At 41.1% G+C, this 23872-nt stretch overlaps 1 long non-coding RNA gene across 2 annotated transcripts in view; it reads right to left on the bottom strand.

Annotated features, from left to right (window-relative positions):
• LOC138246410 (uncharacterized) overlaps positions 1–23872 on the bottom strand; it is a 212732-nt gene that overhangs the window by 27025 nt on the left and 161835 nt on the right. The window contains exons 7-8 of one of the 2 annotated variants that reach the window (XR_011194272.1): positions 6002–6113; positions 768–833 (exon numbers count right to left, since the gene is read on the bottom strand). This is a non-coding gene — a long non-coding RNA (uncharacterized lncRNA). The remainder of the gene's footprint in view (positions 1–767; positions 834–6001; positions 6114–23872) is intronic. The other variant, XR_011194273.1, reaches the window with a different exon arrangement.

Below are 23872 nucleotides of genomic sequence, written 5' to 3'. Positions count from 1 at the left end.
AAACAATCTTCACCAATGATGGATGCACACCAAACTTTAAATGACAGTCTATGAACCACTGTGATGGCAGTTCACATAAACCCATAGAGTTCACAGCAGGAGCCAGTGGTGAACTCTAAATTTGGCAGGCAGATGACAGAGAGGGTGTCAGATATATTGGCGTCAGTCACACTGTCTTTACTCCATTTATCAAACTCTAATTAGGCCCTCTGAGTGTTTTCAATTTACATCCTTTAGCACCACAAACTACCTCTGTACATTGGGCCTTCTGTCTCTTGTAAAGCGTTCAAAGTGCAGTGGGCCGGGAGAGGGCACACAAGATATACTATGACTGGCTTGCTACTTTATATGGCTGACATCAGACATAAGGTAAGCCTGCATTTAAGTTGGGTGTCAGGTTTTGTGAGAATTAATTTGGTACTTAATCCCCAAATTATATATTCTTTTTATGTCCCAAGTATAGCAAAAGAATCCAATGAGGAACAAGTGTTGATATTGTCAAATTCCTTTTATTCATTCCATGGTATTTGCAGAGTTTCCAGCATAATATTCATACTTGGTTGGTACAGCCAACATGTGTTGCATCCCATTACAATGCCTAGTCCTGAGGGAGACTGTTACTCCCCTACTTCAAACATGCCCCATCCAGGGCTAGAGATGTTTTGGGCATCTTCTCCATGTTTGTTACATGAATGACTACCTTAGATGTGTTACATGTTTGTTACATGAATGACTATCTTAGATTTTGCAGAGCTTTGAAGACTTACCTTTTCTACTTTGTTCTGTCTGCTTCCTTTTTCTAATGAGTTGAAGGCCCTCCAGTTTGGTTCATGCTGCCAAGGATTCCAAGGTGAGAGTCAGCATTATACCAACAAGTAAATACATACACAAATTAATCAATTAAAAACCAGTGCATAAAATATAGTAGTGGAGAAAAAAGTTAGAAGAAACAAGAAATCCAAGATAAAAATATGTACTCTAAGAAATGAAGCCTATGAAAGGAAAACAAAATGGAGATGAAATGATAACATGAGAAAAGAAAAAAGAAAAGCAGAAGAAGAGAAACAGGAGGAAATATGCTGAAATAGTGGAAGAAAAGAAAAAGCAATGAATATGGGAATAGCAGAAAGGGGGAGAAGAAAAAAGGAAAGAATAAGGATTAAAGGGAGAAGAAAAGAGACTATAGATATAAAGGCATATATATTAGAAAGGAAGAGACCAAATGTTTACAGAGAAAAATGCTGAGAAAAGTGGAAAAAGGAAAACTGCAAGGGCAAGGGCAAAATAGAAGAGATAGCAGCTGAAAGGAAGGAGGATGAAAGGATGAAAGGAGAAAAAGAAGTATTAAATGAGGGGAGGCAGGAAACAGCAAAAAGCCAGAAAGGAAAAGCAAAAGAGGATAGAAGGCTACTAGAAAAGAGGAGAAGGGAGAGCAAGAATGAAAAAACGGATGGTGGAAGTAAAAATAGAAGAGGAAAGCCATAAGCAAAAGAAGACATAAAAAAGATTGAATTGATAATGGATGGAGAAGAGATTGAGGTGAGATGAAGGATAAGGATAAGAGGGCAAGGATAATAACAAATTAAAATGAAAGGAAGTAGGGAAAAGGGAAAAGGAGAAAGGGAGAGGAAATAATTCAAATGATTGAGTAAATGGTGCAATAAGAAGCAAAAACATATACATTAGATTGAAAAGGAGTTAGAGTAAGCAGGAATGCATAACTCAGAAGGAACGCAAGATGAAGATGAAGACTACAAGGCAGAGAATGTCTGAAGAAGAAATGAGCAAAAAAACTACAAAATAAGTATGAATGGAAAGTATTTAAGTAGAGAAAACTTTTTAAAAGATTGTAAAGGGATTAAAAAGAAGGAAACTGAGTAAAATAGAAAATATATGTTATCAAAAAGAAGGGGAAGAAAGTGTGTAGAGGGATGAAATAAAGAAGAATAACAACAACAATTAAAGAAGGAGAGAAATGCAAGACAGAATTGGAAAGAAAAATATGAATGCACAAAACAAAAGAGAAGATAGTGAGAAATAAGAAAAAGAAGCAAAAGAAAGAATACATTAAGAGAAGTTACATGCTTCATTGGCAGAACAACATGTTACAGAAGAAAGGAAACAAAGGAGAAGAATGTAGTCAGAAATGACAATAATAGAAAGGACATCAAATGAAGAAGAAATACAAAAAGTATAAAAGAGAACAAAAAAGACAAGGGAAAATGGAACACAGGCACAAAACAGATGTATGAAACATAGAAGTGACATTGACAAATGAAGAAAAAGGTGTGGATCAGTGGACGAAGGATGAAAGGAAGCAGACAGAAAAGAAGGACAAATTTAAAAAAGCAGTAAGAAACAAGAAGGAACAAAAAAAGAAAGATACATAAATAAGGGAGCAACAGAAGAAATAGAAATAGAAACATGAACGATAAAATGAAAGAAAAGGTAAAACAAGGTTCAGAAATTAACAATAATTGAAGACAAATAATGAAGGAAGAGAGAAAATAAAGTAATGAAGAAGCATTGATTAGGGGGATGAAAGCATGGAGATGAGAGGAAAGTGAGCGGAGTAAGAATAAAAGTAGAACCAAATTAAAAATGACAGAAGTAGAAGGTAAAAGGGAAGAAAATGAATGCAAAAAGTAGAGGGAAGAGTTGAACAAGGATGAATGAAGCATCAAGAAAGGATGGTAGGAGAGTAAGATAAACAGCTAAATAAATGTGAAAAGAATAACAACATCTATATGACAAAAAGGGAAATGAACGCCAAGGTTAGACAAAAATGAAAAAAGAAGAAAACAAGCCAAACAAAAGCAGAAGAAAATTGAACTAACAAAGGCAAAGAAAGAAGAATCAAAGGAATGAAGGAGAGAAAGAGAATAAAAGAGAACAGGTAGGAACAAAAGGGATGAAGGATGCAAATGCAGAAAACATGAATAAGTATGAATGGAAGAAAAGGAATATGACAGATTAGAAAGCTCTGAGAAGGATATGAGATATAGACAGGACGAAAAAGAAGGAAAGGAAAACAATACACAAGAAGTTGATACATGGCACAAGAAGAGAACCAAGAAGAGAAAAGGTGGAAAGTAAGCAGAAGAAATAAAAGTGACCAATTGAAGACTGAAAACAGAAATTAGATGAAAGCAGAAATGTAAGTAGAAAAGTGAACTATGTAGGAGGGAAAGAAGGAAGAAAGACAGAGGAACACTGATGAAGCAGAAAACAGACAAACAGAAAATCAGAAGAATTGAAATAAAAAGAAATATTTAGAATGAATACACCTCAGGCAAAAAAGAAACAGAAGACATAAAGAAAGATAAGCAGAAGAAAGGGTGAAGGATCAAATAAAGGAAGATGAACAGAAGGTAGAAGGGGCAAGGCAAGAAAATGTTTAGCATGGAAGAATAAACAAGAAGATAGGATTAAGCAGAAAAGGTGAAATATGAGAAGAAGAAATACAAGTGAAAAATAAAGTGTACTCAAGAAGCGGAATGAGAATATACAGCACAGCACGAATAATAAAAGAAAGTAGGAAAAAATTAAAGATGCCAATTCAACAGTGGAAGAGCAGATGGTAAAGAATCAAACTAAATAGGAACACGGAAAATAGAATGTAAAGAATGTATGGAAGAGAGCTAAGAAACAAAGACAGGATAAGAAATTGGAAAGAAATGACAAGGTAAGAGAATGTGGTAAAAATGATGCAGAACAAAGGAGAAGGAAGAAAACTAAAGTACAAAAGTACAATGGAAAGAGAACAAAATGAGAAGAAAAGAAGCCAAATCAATCAAGGAATGATGAAGAAGAAAGAAGTCTTGATGGAGCAAGTAAAGAGATTAAAGAAAGTAGGAAGAAATAAAGCATGGTGATGAAATAAGGAAAAAGGTAAAAATGAAAGAACATAATATTTAAAAGAAAAAGCAAAAGAAGAATAGAAATCGGAGAGACTAAATAAGAAAGATGTAAAGTATGAAAGGAAGGAAAAGAAAATATTAGAAAGGCAGTAGGAAAAGGGCAAAGGGTGGAATAAAGGATGACATAGGGAAGCAAGTAAGGAGATAAAAAGAGAAATGTTCAATATAGAAGTATGGAAAAAAAAAAGGAATAGGACATGTAGGTGCAGGAAAGAATGACAGTCATAAAAAAACAAAAAATATAAAAATAAAAAATTGAAACACGTTGCAGGAAATGCATAAAGCAATGGGATTAAAGGAAAAAATTAATTGAAGAAAGGCTAAAGGAAGAAAGGTAGAATGATAAGTCAGAATGCATTAGAAGAAAAAGGAGGGTGATGAAAGACAGAGATGATTGAGGCAAGAAAAGGACTTCAGAACACTGTCCAAAATACCAACACTAATGGGAGATTATGGATCAGTGAGTTAGACCAAAAGTAAGATAGAAAATCACAAATATTAAAGCAAGAGGAAAAAGTGAAGAAAACAAAAAGAATCGATGAGAAAAATGAAAATAAAGAGAATTGGGGGAAAAGGGTATTTGAAAGAGGGCTGATAAAGAAAAGAAGGGGAAAAGATAAGGAAGAAAGATTTGAAAAGGATAGTTGAGCACTGGCAGAAAATAAAGTGGAAGAAATGAAGGAGAAGGAACAAAGGAGAAAGTTCATATAAAGGAAATGGAAGAACGCACTAGAAGAATGAAAGTCAGAGTAAAGGATAAACAAAAACTAAAAAAAACAAAGAAGATACTTGAAAGTAGAGTAATGGCAGAAATAAAGTGGAATATAGCAAGAAATAGAACAAGGTGAACAACAACCTAAAAGGATCAATGAGAAAAGAGGAAGAAGGTAAACCGAAAGAAGAATGATTGGAAAAGGATGGAAGGAAGTGAATTAAAGACAAGAAAAATGAATAAGCAGGAAGAATGGAAAAAATATGAATAGTTACTATAGAAGGAAGTACTAGTACGAAGAGAAAAAGTATGTGTGAATTAATGTTATTTAGGAAGTACAGCAATACCAGAGGCACAAAGAAATTGAAAATCAAAACAGAGCTCAACACAAGATATCTAACAAATTAAATATGTTTTTAGAGGTTTTTTTTAAAGAAGAAAGATTTTTCTTTGATCAAACTGAAACAGAAAATGCATGCCACAAATTGGGATCCAGTAAAGTAAATACTCTACCATCTACCCTTTTCATGGCTACTCTTGAAATTGACAGTACCAGCAACTTGTTTGGTCAAAGAGATTGAGAAACAAATTGTATCTCAGGAGCAGCTTTTAGAAAACCATAGAACTCTTACTATGGTAAACCTTACTACAGTAACGTAAAGTTTTAAATTGTGTGTATTTTTCGACGGGAAGCCAGAAAAGAGTGCAACTGCCTTTCAATATGTAATCAAATCTGTGGAGGTGGTTAAAATTAGCATCACAGCATAATTTTATATAAGCTAGAACCTTTGTCCCTATTTAGATGGGAGCACTAAGAAACAGGTATTTGCATAACCAAACCATGAGTTGATCATGTAGTTGGGAATAAAGGACTGGATTTTCCTTAGCAATGTCAGTTGAAAACAGCTAGACATAGAAATAGCATTCATTTGAGGAATGCCATTTAGATCATTATCTATTGTTTTGAACCATGAAGGCTCTACCTGTAATTACTAACTCCTCATTATCTATGACAAACTGTACCAAAAGAGGCAGAAAGCCAAGTAATACTTCCATTGTCGAAGACTAAAGTTCTTGGTTTTATATTACTGATACAAGAGTGGCTTCAGTTCAGCTCTGAATTCCCAGTTGGCTGTCATCCAATACCTGTTGATCAGCTAAATGTCTCATGAGCCATTGTGATAAGACTTTTTCTCCAAACTTGTCAACTACCAGAAGTATAGAACTTTATCTACAGTTCACTGAATCAAGAGTGTCTTTCTTCAAAACAGTCTTAACTACGGGTTCCTTCCAGCCTGTGGTGCTATCTCACTACTAAATGAAGAGTTCATAATAGTAGAAATCGCATGATTAGTTCTAGGAGACATACCTTTAAGAATCTTATTTGAAAAATATCATCCGTTGAGCCAGGTTTCATGGCACATCGAAGTTTCTCCATTTCAGAAACAACCAGAGAAGAGAGAGCCTAAATGCATTTCCATCTGGAATAGAAATAGTAGAATGAGAAATTACCAAACTGTATTTTCCAATTCTGCCTCAATGAAAGGTAAGAGTAACACCTTTGAGAAAAATGTAAAAGCAATGAAGGGGATAGTACCAATGAAGAATGAAAGAAAAAAGAAGAAGAACAGTTACACTACACCTTCACAGAGGAATAAGGAAGGATACTTAAGAAAACATATAGAATAATAATATCTGGGAGAAGGAAAATAATGGATGCTGCCTTGAAGAAAGAAGATAAAAAGCACAAAGTAAAAAAGGAAAGTAGCAAAAAGTATTAGAAAATAAGAAACAAGGAGATGAAAATAAAGAAATAATAGTTCAGAAAAGTAAAGAAATAATGAATCAAGAAAAAAGGGAATGAAAGGAAAAATAAAGGACAAAATAGGAAGGAAGAGAAAATAAAAAGCAAAACAAATGGAAAATGAGTGAAGGAGTAGAGAATAATAGAAGTTACAAGAAACTAAGAAAAAAGATTGAAGAGTGGAAGAATGCATAAACAACAGAAGTGGAAAGAAGGAAATTAGATAATAGGAAGAATTGAAATAGAACAATAAAAAATATAGGGTTGAAAAGATGAACTAAAGAAGGAAGAAGAAAAAAGGCTGGGGGAAAATATGAAATAGAAGAAAGGAAGAAAGAAAGGAATGAAACTCAACCAAGAATAAATGAAAACAAATGAAAGACAAACAAGCTGATGGCTGACATAGCAGAATGAAAAAGGAGGAAGGGCAAGGTAAGCAAGACAAATAAAAAGGGGATAAAGGAAGAAGAAAAAAGCTTGGTAATTTTAAAATGGGAAAATAGGTGGAAGAGTAAATGGAAAATAAAAAACAAACAAAGAAGAAACTTTAAGGATAAGCAAGAAGGATGGGAAGAAGAAGGCAGAAGAGTTAATGAAAAAAGAATGAAGAAGGGTGGTTTGAAATGGGAGGAGAAAAGGAATTTAAAGAGAGAGACAGAAAAAAGAAACCAAGAAAATTGGGAAAGAAATAAAAGAAGAGAAAAAAGGATGGATCAGAAATATACAAGTAGAAATGAAGACAAAGCAATGAAGGAAAATATAAGTGAGAAACAAGAAAGAAGAAATGAGATAAAAACAGGTAAAATGGAGGAATTAAACACTCCATGAAGAGAACAAAAAAGACCAGGTAAATAAGGGGATGACGGAAAGAATAATAGGGACTGAGGACACATGTAACAATGAAAAGAAGGAGTAAAGGAAGAATGGGGCCATATAGGATGACGAATACAGTTTCAAAATAAAGAAAAAATAAATAAAACTAAAGAATGCTAGATTTTAGCGAGAAGATAGTAATAGGAATGCACAAGAAATAGCAATAGAAGTATAAAGGAGGCAAGCCAAGAAAAAGATAGACAAAAGTAAGCTAAATATGGGCATAGAAAAAAGGAGAAGAAAGCAAGCACACATAGAGTTAAGGACGTATGAAAGAAGAAGGCTAGAGAGAAAAGAATTGGGACTATAGATGAAAGGGTTCAAAGGGTTGGATGGAAATAAATAGGAAAGAAAGATGGTATGGTTCAAATGGTAGAAAAAAGAGGGAAAAGGTTAAGGTATGAAGAAAGCTGAATATGTGCATAGAACAAAGTTAAATTAGGCAAAATGGGTTTAAGGAACTATGAAAGAAGAAGGTTGGAAAGGAATACAGAGGGAAGAAACACTGTAACGTTTGAAGGGTTGGAAGGAAATGAAGAGGAAAGAAAGTTGGTAGGATATGAAGGGTAGAACAAAATAGAAAAAATAAGATGTTATGAAGGAAGCAAATAAAGGGAATAAAAAGCAAGAAAGAAAGCAAGTCAAAAAGAGAAACAAAAGAAAAAGGGTAAAAATGAATGGAACATTAACAAGGAATTAAAAATGATGGAGGACTTAATGGAAGAAAAGAGCAAAAAGAATCAAAGAGAAAGAAAGCAAGGGAAAATAAAAAGGAATAAAAGTAAAAGCAAGCAAACAAGAACATACAAAATAAATTAAAGAAATGAGGAAGAAAAAATAAAGGAGTAAAAATGAAACATGAAGATAACTAGACAATGAAGAGATAGGGAATGTAGAGCACAGAAGAGAGTAACATAAATGGTAATAAAGAAGCAAATAACCGAATAAGGAAGAAAGAGCAAAGGGACAAATGAATGAAAGAAAGAAGACAAAGGGAAGAAAGAAAAAAGTTTGGGAAAAAGAGAGATATTAAGAAGGACAGAATGAATGATAGAAAGGAAGCATGAGAGCGAGGAAGAAAAGAGTAGGAAGAAAAAATGCTGAGTGAATGAAAAAAGGATGAAAGAAATAATTGAATGATGCTACAAAAGGCAGAAACAAGAATATAGTTGGAAATGGGAATTAACATTGAAGAAAAATAGAAATATGAAAGAGTTCAAGACATTATTATTTAAATGCCAAGAAAACAGAGAATAAAAGCTAAGGAAATAAATGAAAAGAATGAAACATAATGTCAGGAAACGTTGGAGTAGGAAAAATTGAAAAAGAAAAAAGGATATCATAAATACCATGAATCAGGAATGGAAGCACATAAAAAAGAGAAGCATGAAAAAAGTAAGAACATAAGTATTGTAGGAAAGGACCCCTTTGTGTAAGGTCACCTCCCACTTTTTGCCCAAATGCTGATGGTTACGATTCTGATTAGTGCCTATGCTCTCTCACAAAACTGTTATGTACGACTTGATAATCCCAAATTGGCAATAACTTTACTGCCTTGAATGTCATTAGTGTATGGTACCGGTATACCCAGGGCATAGGTGGCAAAGGAGTCCTCAGTGCTGCAGCATGGTTTTGTGTCACCCTAGGCAAAGCAATTAAACTGTTGACAGCAGGCCAGCCATTGCAGACTGCAGGACCGTGCAAACTGCTCTAACTCGACTGTGCCCTCACCATGTGTGGAACTGTCACATCCACTGACTATAATATATAGTCAGCACCCCTAAGGTAGGCCTCCTTAGTCCAGGAGGCACTGCCTGTAATATATAGGCAGACACCCCTAAGGTAGGCCTCCCCAGCCCAGGAGGCAGGGTGCATTTTATTAAAGGTGTGGACATACTCTAGTGACCCCTTAGGGAAGTCACGGTGAACAGATCTCACCCCTTTCTTTCATTAGTAAAAAGTCTCATACACACACAGGCAATGAAGAGATGCAGAATGGTTTTCAATACATTTATTGAAAAGACTGCAATCTACGATAAAATATATGTGCTGTAATTATTAGGAAAATTAGGCATAACAAAATTAGGATTGTGACGGTTAGTCAGAAAAAGATGAACAATCCCAACATATTGCAATAAACATGTATTTAGAATTCCTACTTAACGCCTAGAATATAGCTTCTAGCGACAGCACAGTGGTGATAGCCCAATCTGTCCATACTCAGCCCATGAGAGGAGCATCCTCCCCCATTACATTGGAGTAAAGGTCTGCCCTTTGTCTCCTTAGCTGGTTTGCAGAGACAAGGCTGAGGTTTTAGTGAAAAACGGCCTGCAGCACACATAGAAATCCTCGGAAGGACCCCTCTCAACCTCCTTTTGGCCTACTTGGTGTTTTATAGGAAAGCATGTGTTTGTTCTGTGAAATAGGCCTGACCTGGGCATGTGTCTAAGTGCTAGACTGTGTGCGTGCTCTTGTGGTGGCAATGCCAAACATACTCATACTGTTCCTTGTCAACCTTGGGTCAGGACAAGATGAGAAATGCTGTGCACAATAATAACGTTCTCGCAGAATAGCAGCTGATTAGGAAAAATCAAATATCCTACTGAAAACCAAGCCTTTCTAAAATGAACAAAATAAATAAATGAGAATAGCACATATTATCTGGGTAAAAGAGCACAGGCAGCAGGCCTAAACTAAGCTAGAATGTATGTGCCGGAGCAAGGTACTAAAGTGAACCCACGTTACACCATGACCGCAGTGTTTCAAGAACAAAAGGTCTGCATCAGTAGCCCTTTGACCCCTGCACAGAGGACTTTGTGGGACCCCAAGATCTGCGGCCGGAGTCACCCCTACTCATCTATGACCCTAGGACTTGATCAGACTTCACCCCATGGACCGCACATCATCTGGAACATCCACTGAGCATCTTTAAACCTGTATCCCTCAGCATCAGGATCACTCCATCAAAGTCAATAGTGGTTGTCCTGTAAAGTTTGGTCATCGCTTCAAAAATTGTCTGGTGGGCAGGTAACTGTCCAAAGAATCCTTTTAGGCCTCCTAGACCTCTATCCTGTCAAATTTGGTTCCCCAACCCGGGCCAGAGTCTCTGCCCTCAGTGTTACAAACTCTTACAAACTTTTCAAAAGTTTTCAAAGTTTTGACTTGTTTGCGGTTCAAAGATTTTAAATACTTTAAAAGTTCATATTTCCAAAACACTCTGGTAGATTTTTGTCATCAATTACTCTAAAACTGTATACATATGTGTTTATTTTTATAAATCATTGTCGTGTCTCTTTCTTGTGTGACTTTCTTATTCTGTTGTTTGGTGCTTTTAAATACTTTACATAATGGTATTTTGCTAAACCTTGCTACTCTGCCACAGTGACCACAGGGTTGAAGTTTAAGTAAATAGCTCTGACTGAACCAAGGAGACAAATGTGAGTGCACTGCATGATAAGGCCCTAACCCTATCATATAGCACACCCAATTTCTTACATAAAGTAACAGGAAGAAGAGAAAGATTTCACCTTGAAATAAAAAAAGAGGAAAGAAAAAAACAATGGCAAAAAACACTGAAAGGAGCAAAGGCAGAAAAACAAAGCAGAAGACATAATTGAGATGCAAGAAGGAAAGGAAACAAAATCAATGGGAAGTAGACAAAAAGAAGACAGAGGAAATATAATACAACAAAAGAATAGTAAGAAAGAGAAAGAAGAAAGTGTGAAAATAGATGCAAGGAAAATGAACAACACAAGCAGAGCAAGACATTAAGAGATGTAAAAGAAACAAAGGAGACAAGAAGGTGCATGAAGAAATGAAGAATAAAAAGATAGAAGTATGTAAACACATGAAAATTGAAGGAAAGAAGAAAGAAACATGAGTAAAGCAAGAAATGAGAGTATGAACAGTAAGGTAAGAATGATAGTAAGTTGTGCGAAATAGATGGCAAAACAATAAGAGAAATAAAGGAAGAAGAAAAGGCAGGAGATGATCAAAAATAGAAGGAAAGGAGCAGGAAAAAAGAAAATGAGCAGAAGAAATTAGTATGGGTAATGCAAAAAAAGGAGTATAAAGACTTAAAGAGGACAAAAGGAAAGAAAGAAAGTGGAAGGCCAGAAAGTAAATGAAATGAAGGAAAAAGAGAAAAAAGAAAAGACCAGAAAGAAAAGAGAAGAAAAAAGAAGGCAATAAGGAAATGAAACAAGAAGACAAGAAAGAAAGTAGGAAAGAAAGATGAAATGGATGATGGCATTAAAGAAAAGAAACAAGAACACCAGAAAGAAAGAAGGAATGAAAGATGAAAAGACAGATGGCAAACCGGAAGGACATACAAGACAAAGGAAAGAAAGAAGGAAGAACAATTGGACAAACAGGAATGCCCACTTAAGAAGGAAGGAGGGGTACAAAAGTGAGAAGACACAAAGGCAAAAAAGGGAATAGAAATTGTAGAACCTAAGAACCCCAAAAAAGCAATATATAAAGAAGATTAGAAATAGGAAGAAAGGAAGATTAATAAAGAATTAGGACACATTTAAAAGGAAGAGCAAAATATCAAGAAAGAATTAAAAGTACACACTATTTTAAAAGAGGCGAATGGATACACCTAATAAAAGGAAAAAGACTGCACTGAACTCTAAGAACCGGATGAGAAGAGGGGGAAAGAAAGAAAAAGAAAAATGAATAATTGCATTGCTTTAATGCATTGCTCATCATTTGTGTGCATGATGCAAATTCAACATCCAGTCTGCACAACCTCTCTCTGAGATGGTAAGGATAAACTATCCAAATTCATTCCCCAGACAAACCACCACAAATTCTATCACAACATGCTTATTCTATGACATTACAACCTATGTACATGGGCAGGCATATGATAATGATGTATCACTGCAAACACAGATGAGTGCTCCTGCAGTTAAACAATGGAGGTCACCTAGAGAGTATCACTTGAGGGAGAGGGTCTTCTTATCACCTTTGAAAATATCAAATAGGTAAAAGAAACCATTTTATAGTGATTCTCAGTCTTTTAAAGAACTACAATAACCAAGAATCTGTGTGTCCTAGGGAACGGAGCTGATGTGCGAGCAAGATGGCCGTGCCCTAGCAGTGCTCCGGAGAGCCCTGTAACAATCCCCTGATAAATCTGTTCATCCATCTGACATCAGAGCCTGCGCCCTTCCTCAATGGATGCAGTGGCTCTGAGGCAACCAAGGCACAGCGCAGATGGCTTCCTGGCCTGAGCTGGGGGAGAGGTGAAGTGGGACCTGATGGGGCTTCACGGCCATGGCGTCATATCGTGAGGGAGGCTGCTACTCTGCTCGGCTGCGTGGCGGGCGATGGACACTGGCCCAACCCATTGGATTTACAGCAGTGTGAGGCATCTGGAGTGAGGTGTCTATGGCCCCCCAGGCTGGAGACAGAGGGCATGAAGGACACCTTGCATGGTGACTGTGGCCCACGCGGGAACAAGTCCACGAGCCAGAGAGTTGAGGAGATTGAGTCCGGGCTCTGGCCTGCCCTCCCCACGTAGTGCCGTCCGCGTGTGGTGGAGTGCTGCAGGGGGCCCCCTGCCCTAAAGGAGACAGTGCACCAGTAAGGGGGGCCCCTTGGAGGACACAGCAGGTGCAGCCTTGTGGCCGGGGGGGCCACAGCCATGTGGCACCAGGGGCCAGGGGACGGAGTTCGGCCTCATTCCTGGAGGGACCGATGGTCCTGGGAGTGCGCTGGAAGCACAGTGACCTCTGGGTGGGAGCCTGGATCCAGCAGCAGTACCTTCAGGCCTGGAGCATCACTGAAGACTGGGACTTGAGGGGCTCCCAGGGGCCACGAGGAGTCATGCTGTGAGGTCGGGCTAGGCTCCCCCCTTTGGCAGTGACCTCAACCCGGAAAGGGGACAACTGCAGCCCACTATGTAGAAGTGGAGTGGGCTTGATGAAGCCCAGGCCTCCCTTGTGGGGAAAAGGCTTGGTAAAACAACCCCCCAACCAAGGAAGTGGGTTAGCTCTGGACCTCAGGTGGTAAAGGGAGACCAAGTGTGTGCTCGCCCAAATGTAGAAGAGAGATTGGGCTCCCCCGCCCATGGTCAGAGTTTACCCATCTCACAGAATGTTGGAGAAATGAGGTGGGGCCCTCCAGGCCACCTCTGGACACAGCAATACCCTGGGGAAGCAACAACATGCTTGAGGACGTTGTCTGGCTACGGATAAGAGGTACTAAGTGATGCCTGCAGTTAGCAGGGTCCACGTAGGGGTTTGAGGGAGGTCCGGTGTGCCACAGAGACAACACCTAGACCCCAAAGCAGTGGTCTCCCTTGCTTGAGGGTGCTGCACCGGAATTAGGCCAGCCATCATTCACTGCAGCAAGTGCCTAGGCACAGTAGTCATCTACTCCAAAGGTGGGGATATGATGGGCAGCAGGGATGCAAAGACAGTGCACCAGCTCAAGCTCAACAGGTTTGCCTAGCCCAGGGATGCCACCAGGGCTCTCTGATCAGAGGAACAGAGTGCAGAGATGGTGACCTAGACCCCGGAAGACAAAGCCATTTCACTGAAGGACATAATGGCAGAAATACAGGAAGTGCGTGGCACTCTCAAATCCAAGACAGACTCCATCATGACAGAAGTAGCTTTGATGAGGGCAGGCTTCCAAAACCTGGATGCCAGAGTGATGGAGGCGGAAGGCTCCCTGAAGGATATTAAAGATGACTCGGCTACACTCAAGAAACAAGTGCTGGAACTCAAAGCCATCACAACATCACTGGAGGCTAAGGTTGAGGACCTGGAAGGGCACTCCAGTTGAAATAACATTAGGATAATTGGGGTACCCAAGAAAACCAAAGGACCTGCAGTGGATTTGTTTGTGGAAGACCTTAACCTCAAACATTTGCAACCACAAGATCATTCCAAGTACTTTTCAGTAGAGAGAGTGCATTGCAGCCTGGGTATGCCCCCTAGGCCCGAGACCCTCCCCCATTCCCAATTATTGCAAGGATTTTCAACTATAGAGACTGAGATGCTATCCTCCAAAGGCAAGAAGTACTCCCACCTGCATAGACAATGCACGTATTTCTCTCTTTCCTGACATCATGCTATAAGTGCAAAAACTGTGCTGCAACTTTCTGGAGGTCAAGCATGCCCAGAGGGAGAAGGAACTCACATATTCAATGATCTATCCTGCACAACTACGAGTGATCGCCCAGGGCAAAACTCACCAATTTCCCTCCTGGATGATACCTGGGACGGGCTCCAGGGCTGTTAGAAGGCCAGCAAACCGGGTCACAGGAAACGTTTGACAAAGCAGTGACAAGACGGCAGTGGACCAAGTCTGCGGGCACAGTCGGACCCAGAGCGTGCCAGAAATCCCACTTCACCAGATGGAGGAATCAGACAGCCGCTACAGACTATGCCCCAGGACTAGAACTCAGACTGAATGGTACCTAAGACTTGAGGCTGTCGCCATGATACCATAGCCAGAAATTAACTTGGTGTATCATCTGGGAGGGAGGCATAGATGGGTCCGATTGGTGGCTCACTGAGAACTGCAGCTTGCAGCAACTGGCACCTTGGTAACACAGTTTAGCTAAAGGAGCCGAGGACAAGACCAGGACTAGCCGGTCACTCCCCCAACTCTTTTGGTATTTAGTTATGTTAAGTATGGGCGATAGGCACTCCGCATGGATGGGGTGGCGGGTATTTCAAGACCAGTTGTGAAGGGAAGCAGGGAGGTGGGTTAAGTCTGTTGGGGATTATTATTGGTTTACTGCAGTTGCTACATTTCAGACAAGTCAAACTTATGCAAAGAACATAAAATTGCCCCAGGGTCCTGGCTGATACCACACCCAAGCACAACACATGCAGGGGCAGGCACTCCTCCGAATCACATGGTGACATAAACACTGCGTGTTCTCTCCTGGAATGTTAACGGGCTCAGAGACAAAATAAAGAGGGGGCTGGTCCTTAAGTACCTCAAACGCCATTCCCCAGATGTGGTGTTCCTGCAGGAGACCCTTTTGCTGGGGAATAACTATTGGGCACTTGATAGGTGGGGTTACAAAATGGTTGTGCATGCAGTCCATACAGTTGTTCAAGGGGGGCAGGTATCCTGGAGAAAAATTAGCTTCCCCTCGACATTGGACGTACCTGGTTGGACGACCACGATAGGTATGCAGCCCTTTCTGGGACCTTAGAAGGTACAGTAATTGATATGCTATCAATATCCATTCTAACACAACTTCTTGAGGGCACATTCCCAGCGCTGAACACTCTCTTACTGGGACTTCCCCCGGGGGAACTCATAGTGAGAGGGGACCTCAATGCTACCGTCAATGATGCCACTGACAAGTAACCCCGCAGACAGGCAACTCCCACTAGGCAACCCTTGGTGGACTTCCTGGCCTGATGGATGTGTGGTGCATCTTCCAACAATTTGCATTCTACTCTGCTGCCCACAGCAGCCTCTCTTGCATAGATTATCTACTCATGCCAGCCTATCAAATGCTGTGAGTGCAGGACATTTGCCACTCAGTGCATGGCATGTCGGACCACTCCCCCCCCTGTGGATGGTTTATGGCCTGCGCCAACCCAGGAGCCAAAGACAGATTGTGATAAATCTATGGTATCTTAAGGTGCCGAAACTTGAAACAGCCCTGTCGATGGCAACTAAACACTACTTCGAAGAAAATACTTCCTCATTAGTCTCAGCACAAATGGTGTGGGAAGCATATAAAGCTGTGATCAAGGGAGTGGGTCTTTCTGAGAAGGTGGGACAAAAAAAAGAAAAGTGGGCACAAATGGAAGTCCTGGAGAGGGAGATCCTGGATCTAGAAATGACCCCCTGACCAACAAGAGGCTGATGCGGCCCACAAACTTGTGCTCAAACAGCACAAATATCACGACATAGCACATGAAGAAGCCAGAGCCCAAATGCAAGGTGACCCAGCGGAGACCATACGATGTGGGAGACAAGGCCAGAAAACTACTGGCCTGGCTCGACAGACACGACATGGCCGACGCCAGGTGGGTACTAGCCATACTAAATCTGGCCTCCCTGCTAACAACAGTGAGTGTATTGCGTGTGCCTTTGGGAATGACTATGAGGAGCTCTATTCCTCTGGAATGACCACTACTGAGGACGACCCATGTGAGCTACTAGCAGATATTCCTCTTCCTATCCGAGCAGCAGAAAACAGAGGGCTGCTAGACAGCGTGCTAACACCGGAGGAGATCATAGCTACCATGCGTAGCTTGTGGCCGGGGAAGGATATGGGCCCCAGCAGGATCCCTATTGAGCTTTATAAAGCAACATCCAGTACACTTGCACCCCACCTGAAGAGAATGTATGAGGAGAGCTTAGCAAAATGGGTACTTCCCCCAGAGCAATGACTGGCCTCAATAGTGGTCATTCGGAAGGAAGGGAAGGCGGCGAAGGATTGCGGCTCGTACCTTCTAATCTCTGTGCTCAGGTCAAGATCTTGGCTTCCTGCCTTGTCCCGATCATATCCACACTGATTGTCCCCGATCAGTTGGGCTTTATGCTGCAACAGAATATGGCCTTAAACCTTAGGAGAGTGCATTGTATGCTGGCTCAGGCCGTCCTTCTTCAGGAGGACGCCATGATCCTTTCTCTGAATGCCCGACTTGCTCAAATGGCCATACCTATTTGCAGTACTGGAACGAATGGGCTTTGGCCCTCGCTTAAGGGCTGGGGTCCGACTCCCCAAGCCTTTCCCACTGGCTCAATTTGTGGTGACTGGAGTGCGATCAAAGACGTTCACCCAATGCCATGGCACCCTGCAGGGGTGCACACTATGATCCCTGGTGTTTGCGCTGGCCTTCAAGCTGCTCGTGGCATGGGTGCGGATGGACCCCTTAGTCACAGGGATCAGCTTGGACAATCAGTGGGAGGATTGAATTTCACTTTACGCTGATGACATACTACTGTATATCATGAAGCCCACCGCCTCCCTGAACTGCATATTACACATCATAACTCTGTTTGGGCAGTACTCCGGATACTCGATCAACTGGGCAAAGTCTGTTCTCTATATCCTGAGGGGGAATGCCCCTCATCTATCCTGATGGTGCCTTGAAGAAACAAAACCCAATGGTTTAAAATACTTGGGAATTTATGTCACAAGAGTCCCTGCTGACCACTACTCCCACAACTTGGGCCCCCTCCTGGGGTGACTTGAACTAGATATACAAACCTGGAGAACATTGCCGCTATCACTGTTGGGAAGGGCTGCTATCTTCAAAATAACGGCATTGCCACGCTTCTTGTATGTCCTTCATAATACCCACTACTGAGTTCCCCCACACTACTACAGGGTGGTAGATAGTGTGTTATGGACCCTTTTGTGGAATGGGAATCAGGACAGAATATCTTTGCCTAAGCTGACTAGGCAGTGGTACGAAGGGGGTATCGCTCTCCCCAGCGAACAGAAATACCATTGGGCTGTGCAATTGACATTGATCAGCCACTGGAGACATGCATCACATGATGAACCTGCCTTCCGGATGGATAGGTGGCTCCTACATCCTGGGGGATACCTGAATACCTTATATTCGCCCCCAACTCTCATGCAAACTTGGCCCCATTTCAGCGACCATTAGTTATTGACACACCACGCACAAAGCCTTGGTATGGGGAGGAAGATTAACTCAGCCACCACGCTCTGGGACTCTGCAGCATTGGGCACCTTGGGTGCCCTCCCCGGATTTGCAAAGTGGGATATTATTGTTACATCAAAAATTGGTGACCTCTCGCCACGCAATGCAATTTCGTCCTTTAGCGAACTGCAGGAGGAATATGAACTGGCTCCTTTGGAGTACTTCTGCTACCTACAGGTATAACATGCCCTATATTCAGCCCACCCTAATGGGACGGAGATCCCCAAGGCCTCTCCCCTGGAGCGCAGGCTGTTAGAAGAGCGATAACATAAAAAAGCTATCTCCCTCACCTACAAAACCATACTCAACAACTCACAAGATATGCTACAACACCTCCAACAACAGTGGGAGCGAGACCTGGGAGAGCTGGAGGAGGAGGAGTGGGACGAGGCACTGGTGTCCCCGAGCGAGGTGGGAATTTGCTCCATATTACAACTGATTCCATTGAAAATACTCCATCTAACATATATACCATGTGCACTCAGATTCGGAATGGGCAGGGCACTGATGACCTTTGTCTCAGGGGGTGCTGGACAGAGGGATCCATCCTGCATATACTTTGGGAATGCCCAGAAATTAGACAGTACGGGTCCTTGGTACTAGCATGCCTTAGTGGTCTCCTATTGGAGGAACTGTCTTTATGAATAAAGAGATGTTGGCTGAACATATGGGGTCCCACAGACCTGGGAAGGTCAGAGAGACCTCTGGTAATGCAAGGCATGGTGGTTGCTTAGAGAAATATTTCCAGACTATGGGGCTCGGTGGAAACACCTGGTTTGCAAGAATGGAAGAGGGACATGGATTGGTGTATGATCGCAGAGAAGGCTACCGGTATGAGTCGGGGGGCCATCGAAATGGGAGAAGGTGTGGGGGAATTGGAACGAATACAGGAGAGGACTGTGTGCCTCGCCTTTCCTGCAACTGTGCCTCATGCCTGCCTGGGGGGGGGGGAACAGAGCGCCACAGATGAAAACCTCTGATGACTGGAATCCAGGCAGGGGTCATATGGATATGGTAATAGTTTCTGAGATTGTGTCCTGTTTATACCGTTTTATGCTGGGAACACCTGTAATGTGCGATATTTGCTTGTCATTCTTTCATAAAATGAATTAAAAAATATTTTAAAAGATTCTGTATTTCCTGTTTAGAATCCATGAAACATTCTCACTCTTTCCTGTCTATAAGACGCATCCCTTACACATTCGTTGTGATTAGGCACATTTTAGCTATATGAAGTGTTACATAAAAGTAATTACAAAGCAATACATATTTGTCCGACAGCTTCTAAGACATAATAAGAATCAATGCATTGTTTTATTGCATGGCTAATCATTCATGTGCGTGATGCAAATTCAAGATCCAGTCTGGACTATGTGACTCCCAGAAGTGATCCAGGGCAAGTCATATAAAAGATCACTGTTGGAATGAATTAAAATATAAGTGCATAGAGAAATCTATCAAAACACCTGCATATTTTGGATTGTTTTAAATATCTTGTAGGATTTCTCGGAAAATTAGAAAATCAGCAGTCCCAAATCAGAATTGACCTTACCCCTCACTAATACCATTTTCAATTTGAGATGATGTGAGTGCCATCTCTTTATTCTGGTTCCTTCTCAGAACCTTGACCAGAGCAAAGAGAGCTGGATGCTGCATCTATCAATATGTTATTACATGTACTGTTCCTTCTTTGTCACAACATTTGTGTGCTGATGTCTAAATTTGACCCACTAATGTCTCAGTCATAAGAGCAAGATGTCTGTAACACTTTTCGCTGATCGGAGATAAACAGGAAGGGTGTTCCAAAGTCTGGCAGGCTAATAAGAAAACAAGGGACCGCCTCTCCTTGCCCTAATGATGCTTGGCAGCAGAAGAAAGTATTGGCTATTGAACCTGACAGATCTCATCTGCTGGTAGGGCAAAAGTCTTTTCCTCAGGTAACCCAGACCTTATAATGCCTCTGAAGGCCAAAGTAAGGGCCAGATGTAGTAAGCTGTTTGCATGGTGCAAACTGCGAAAATCGCAGTTTGCGCCATGCAAACAGCCTTCTGCAATGCACATTCACAATTTGCGAGTCGTACCGACTCGCAATTGTGAATGCAACTCGCAAATAGGAAGGGGTGTTCCCTTCCTATTTGCGACTCGCATTGCAGAATTGCTTTGTGACCCCGAATGCGGGCGCAAAGCAATTCGCAGTTACCACCAGTGTCACACTGGTGGTAACTCATTCGCAAAAGGGAAGGGGTCCCCATGGGACCCATTCCCCTTAGTGAATGTTGCTCAAAAGGTTTTTTCAGAGCAGGCAGTGGTCCAATGGTTTTGTTATTTTTTTTATTTTGCAACTCGTTTTCCTTTAAGGAAAACGGGCTGCAAAATAAAAATAAAAAAAAACTGCTTTATTGAAAAAGCAGTCACAGACATGGAGGTCTGCTGACTTCAGCAGGCCACCATCCCTGTGAGTGCAGGGACTCGCTATGGGGTTGTAAAATGCGACCCACCTCATTAATATTTATGAGGTGGGTCTTTGCGACCCCACAGCGAGTCGCAGACGGTGTCTGAGACATCGTTCTGCATCAGGATTTTCGATTCTGACCTTGCTACATCTGGCCCTAAGAGTTTTAAATTTAATGTGGCTAGTGATGGGCAGCCAGTGCAACCACCACAGCGATGACATGACCAACGTGCAAGCTGGAAGCTTCAAAACCAGCCTGGCTGCTGCATTCTGGATAATCTGTAAATAGGCTGGATGACCCAGATATAGGCTATTTGCGCAGTCCAACCTTGAGGTAATCAATGCATGGATGACAGATTTACGGCAATCCTCTAGGATAAATAAATCACCTTCCTGATCAATTTCAGCAACAGGAAACAGCTGGCAGTGACAGCTTTGATTTGGGGGGGTCAAAGGAAAGCCGAATAACTTTTGCCCCCAAATTCCATACCACTGAGGCCGGCATGGGGGGAGACCCTAACTCTAAAGACCACTAGTTTGGAAGCATCCGGGTAAGAGTTTGTGCCAAAGAAACAAACTCGGTTTCATCCGAGTTTAAGTTAAGGCAGTCTGCACTCATCCAAGCCCCTGCCTCTCTCAGACAATGTCTGAATGCAGCCAGTGCCCCACATCCCTTTTCCTGAAAAAAGAACAGCTGAGTATTATCCACATAAGAAACAATTTTGATACCCCTTGCTTCAACCAGCCTGGCCAGCAGGACCAGATAGATGTTAAAGAGTGTAGGGCTCAGAGCGCAGCCTTGAGGAACCCCATACTCCATAGGTTTAGCCGAAAAAGTAAAGGGTGGAAGGAAAACCCTTTGACTGTGGGCCTCCAAATACGATTTCAACCAGACCCAGGTCAACTCCCGAATGCCCACTTAATATATCTATCTAAGAGAATGGAGTGGGAGACCAAATCAAGAAGAACCACCATAGCTTCTGCATCATGGTCGAGGTTCTCCTTGATGAAGTCAGCTACCTCGAGCAGAGCAATTTCTGTGTTGTAGCCAGTGGGTAAACCTGACTGGGAATCATGAAGACAGTTATTAACTTCCAGGAAACCAGATATTTGATGGTTCACCCATTTCTCCAGCATTTTAATACATGCCAGAGAAGGTAGATGGGATGGAAGTTGCTAAGCACTTCAGGGTCTGCATTAGATTTCTTCAATGGTGGAAGCAACAAAGCCTGATTCCAACTCTGAGCACTGTAGCCACTGTAGCAGCCGCAAGTAATGTATTCAGCACCTGAGCAGGTAGGGAGTGATTATTGAAGTGACCTGATGCAGAATGTCAGGGGAACATGGATCTAAAGGAGATCCCAATATGAAGATGGACAGTGCGGTGGATATATCCTCCAGAGGGAGAGAGTCAAACATGGTCAGAGAAGAGCCTGGATTAGGTGCCCTATCATTTTGTGTCACTGGAGGTGTTTGTGGAGGAAATTTCTCATAAATACCTTAAATTGTCTTGTGAAAAAAATCAGATAAGCCTTCACACAGATTGTGAGATGGGGTCAAAACATTTTGATCCGCAACTGGAGACAGAAAGGAATTCACCAACCTAAACAATTTGTGAGGTTTATTGGCATTGAAATGATACAAAATGAAATAAACTCCTTACGAACTTTGCGCACTGCCTTGTGCAGATTACATAAGGTGGTTTTATACACAGATTTAGCAAAAAGGGGTATAGGCCTTTCTCCACCTCCACTCAAGATATTTACAGTGAGATCTTTCTTCTTTTAAAGCATCCGTAAATCATGGAGCCACTGGCCTAGCTCTCCGTTGGTCTGCGAGGCACAATACGGTCAAGACCTAAAGTAAACCAGTTGTCAACCAGATGCGCAGACTGCCCTAATGAGTTTGGGTGGTGTTTCCAGAAGAACCTCTGAAAGAAAGGGCTCGGACACTAGTCTCCATGGTCTGAATATTTTATGTACAGGAAATTCCAGGCTCCTAGTGCAAGGCATAGCTTTTTTGAACAACAAAAGGGCATGATCTGACCCAACAACTTCAAGAATTGAGACCCACTGTATATGTAAAGAACGAGAAGAAATCAGGTCAAGAGTGTGCCCTGAACTATGAGTAGTGCCAGCCACATGTTGGGTAAGATTGAAACGCTCTAAGGTGTCCATAAAAAGCTTACCCAGAGCACAATTCGGGTCATCAATATGTAGGTTAAAATCACCAGGCAACAAAAATTGGTTTGCATAATTGACAGTTGACCAACTAGGTCCATTAAGGAGTTAAGAGCATCAGAAGTACAATTGGGAGTTCTATACACCAATATTCCAGAAATGAGGAGGAGTGTTTGAGGGTGATAGTAAAGGAAAGGCCCTCAATTGCCCCTAAGTTAGAAGATTTAGTGAACACACAGTGATAGGTATCTTTGAGCACTATAGTCAGTCCCCCACCATGCCTCTCCTGTCTGTCTAAATGCTGAATGCGAAAGCCACCCAGAATAGAGAGGACAGTATCTGGCCTGAGGAGTCTGGGAGCCAAGTCTCTGTCAGGAAAAGGAGATCATAGTTATTTCCTGACACCAACTCATTGATTTCAAAAGAGTGTTTAGAAAGAGACTGACAGTTAATTAGCCCAACAGTGAGAAACTGCCCTTCCAGGAGATTATCCAGCAAAGAGGATGGACTAAAAGCAGGGCAGGCAAGAGGCGCAGCAAGCTTTTTGTAAAAAGTAGCTCTTCCTAAGAGTAGGTTAACCTTAATGACAGAAAGAAATATGGATTCAAGAAGGAAAGAGAAAGAAAAGAAAGAAAAATGAAAGGAAAAAAGAAGAAAGAAAGGAAGAAAGAAAGAAAGAAAGAAAGAAAGAAAGAAAGAAAGAAAGAAAGAAAGAAAGAAAGAAAGAAAGAAGGAAAGAAAAAATGAAGAAAGAAAAGAAGAAAGAAAAAGATGAATGACTGTAAGAAAAAAATGAAGGCCACAATCAAAGAGGAAATGAAGAAAGGAAAGAAGTAGAAAAGAAAAAAAAGAACCAGTGAGAAAAGAAATAAGAAGACAATAACAAAAATAAAACAAACTTTAGAAAAAAAAAGAAAAGGGAGGAAAAGGAAGACAAGAGAGAAACTAAAAAAAAGTAAGGAAAGAGCAACATGGAGAACGGATCAAAGGAAATAGAAAGAAAGAAAGAAAAAAAAAAGAAAGAAAGAAAGATTAAGACAAGAAGAAAACAGGAAGGCAAGAAAGTAAAAGAAAGAAGAAAATAAGAAGATAAAGAAAAGACCAGAAGGAAAAGAAAAAAAAGCATTTAAGAATATAAGCCAAAAAATAAATGAAGGAAAGAAACAAGAAGAGAGAAAGAAAGAAAGAAAGAAGGAAAGAAAGAAAGAAAGAAAGAAAGAAAGAAAGAAAGAAAGAAAGAAAGAAAGAAAGAAAGAAAGAAAGG

Source organism: Pleurodeles waltl, chromosome 7 (genome assembly GCF_031143425.1).
Source record: "Pleurodeles waltl isolate 20211129_DDA chromosome 7, aPleWal1.hap1.20221129, whole genome shotgun sequence".
Taxonomy (NCBI): domain Eukaryota; kingdom Metazoa; phylum Chordata; class Amphibia; order Caudata; family Salamandridae; genus Pleurodeles; species Pleurodeles waltl.
Note: the sequence above shows the minus strand (reverse complement) of the source record. Positions and strands in the feature narration are given on the sequence as shown.